This window comes from Echinops telfairi, unplaced genomic scaffold (assembly GCF_000313985.2).
Source record: "Echinops telfairi isolate 266 unplaced genomic scaffold, ASM31398v2 ScPeMD7_7458;HRSCAF=8496, whole genome shotgun sequence".
Lineage (NCBI taxonomy): Eukaryota > Metazoa > Chordata > Mammalia > Afrosoricida > Tenrecidae > Echinops > Echinops telfairi.
This window is the reverse complement of record NW_022111358.1, coordinates 6252247-6254778: the sequence shown is the minus strand read 5'-3', so window position 1 is coordinate 6254778 and position 2532 is coordinate 6252247.

The window sequence follows — 2532 nt, the reverse complement described above, 5'->3', positions numbered from 1 at the left end:
TTGTTAGTTGTTAAGTCAGTTCTAATTCATGGTGACCCTGTGTTCAACAGAGGCAAACACGGCCCAGTCTGGCACCATGCTCCTAGTTGCTATGTCTGCGCCTGCCCGTTGTTGCAGCCATTGCGTCAATTTGTTAATTGGAGGGTCTTGTTCGAGACCTAATAAATGGGCCCCTATAAATTGTATTTGATTTTGGGATGATCTCTTTTCCCTCTCGAACACGAAAGAGGTCCTGATGTGTACCATTGAGACTGTTGCTGCGTATAGTGATAGAAATTCTATCTGACTGCGAAGGATTTCCTAGGCTGATGGTGCAGTGTGTTGAGCATTGGGCTGCTAACCCAAAGGTCCAAGGTTCAAGTCCATAAACAGCTCTATTGGAGAAAGATGCTTTGTAGAGTTAGAATCACCTCTACATCAGTGGGTAATTTTTAAAAAAAACTTTTTTTTAATTAAAAAAGATTTTAATACACAAAGTGAAAACTGTCTAGCATACCAAAGTATTTCACATTAAAAAAAAACTTTTTTAATGGGATTTTAGGTGAAAGTTTACAGAGCAGATGATCATTTCAACAATGTATGCACATTTTGTTACAACCTATCTATTGCAATGTCTTCAATGTTGCATCCTTTCTCCCATTTCCTCCTAGTGTTTCCTAGTTTCATTCTTCCTTGAGTAAATGCAGCTCTTTTGATCTTAAATAGCTTGATAGCTGATTAGTCTACCTTTCCAGACCTGAAGGGTGGCCAAGGGCTAGAATCTTGTGGGTACCATCAATCTGTCTGACAATAAATCTGCCCTCGGTTATGATTTGGGATTCGGTGGCTCATTTTTCTCCAGCACTCTACTATCCAGGTGGCCTCATGGGTAATGGATTTGTTTTGTTTGGAGCCGGGCACCATCTAGTTCTTGTCCCAGGGTTGTGGAGATGGAGGGATGGTTGTCCATTTCACTGATTAGCCCATTAAACAAAGTGTTTCTATGTGTCTGTTTCTACATGTCATTGTTCTTCCACCACATGGGGACACGTGGTAATCTTTGCCAGAGATCACCAGGGCTTTTCTGCCTGACTCAAAAGCTGTTTGATTAGCCGCTCAGCTAATCACTGAACCACTGAACCACCAGTGTGCCCTCAGCAGCGGCTGTTAAAAGGAACTGACAGAACTGATATAGATTGATCTATGAGGTACAAGATGATATTAAAATTCTTTTTTTCTTTTCTGAATATCCAGCAACTACCCCCTTCTCCCTGACATCGCCGCGCCTCCACCCCCACCCCACCCTGCTGTTTGGCAAAGGACATCTTCAATCAGTGCACTGGCTGATGTAGCAAAGTGATTCAGAAAAATAAGGGGAGCCGATGATCTCTCTTATCTGCCAGCCAGATATTTGAAATACTCACTAAGTGAAGAAGTACACGCTCAGGCAAAGAAAGAGGGGGGAAATGACGTAGACGATCAGTACGTTTTGTTATTGGAGAGCCCTTGAAAAGTCTAGATTACTCAATTTCGCCCCCGCTGCCCCAGGCATCTGCCACATATTTGAAATTCCCAGCCCCAGAGGCCTCCTGTGGTAGGAGGTTTCCAGTCCACAGAAAGGACATTAAAATGTCAATACGCCACCAGTAAAGCGGAAGCCACTGGCTTCCCATCAGGGTGGAGCCAGACATCGGGTGTAGGAGGGCCTTCTTCTGAGTTAACCAGGCTGGATCTACCCTACTGGGTATCTGGGACACATCGCAGACTCCTCCTCCCCATCAGACTCCCCCCACCCCTTTGCAAGTGTGTGTGGTGTGTGTGTGTGTGTGTGGTGTCTTGGCGTGGCCCTGCTACAGGGACCACCTTGGACAAAGGCAGCCCAAGGAGGGCCAGGGTGGGCCCAACCTCCTTGTTCCTCAGGCCTGGCCACGTCCACCCTTTCTGACACAATTAGGATGGACAAAGGGGGGTGCAAGACACTAACTCTCATCAATGCAACCCCGCAGCATGTTTTTCTTCTTCTTCTAGATTTAGCCAGTTTAACTACATGCAAGATTTAAGTGTTTTATTGTAGGCAGGATACGCAACCGAATATTTGCCATGATCTGTCCATCTGTCCCTCTGAAAGGCACTCCAGCGCCTCGCTAGCAGGCCAGGGCACTGGGCGCGGGCGAAGGAAGCCAGGTGCACCGCCCTCGGCCGTCCGGCCCCGGCTCAGTCCGGGCTCCGCCGTCTCCTCCCCGTCCCCCGCGCCGCCCCTCCGACCACGCCCGGTCCACCCCGCCGCGGGGCGCCCGGAGGCCGTCACGTCCCGTGCGTCGGGGGGCGGGGCCTCGGGCGCCGGCATCACGAGGCTCCGCCCCCGCCGCGCCGATAGCCCTGGCGCCGCCCGCCATCTTGTCTCCAGTGCCTCGTTTGCCGCCCAGCGCATCGGAAGCGGAGTCTCGGCCCTTCGGTGTGAGGCAGGGACCAGCGTCTAGTGTCCGTGTCTGGCCTCTGCCGTTCGGCCCGAGGCCCTCCCGCGCGCTCCCGGGGCAGTCGGCCGAAGTCCCG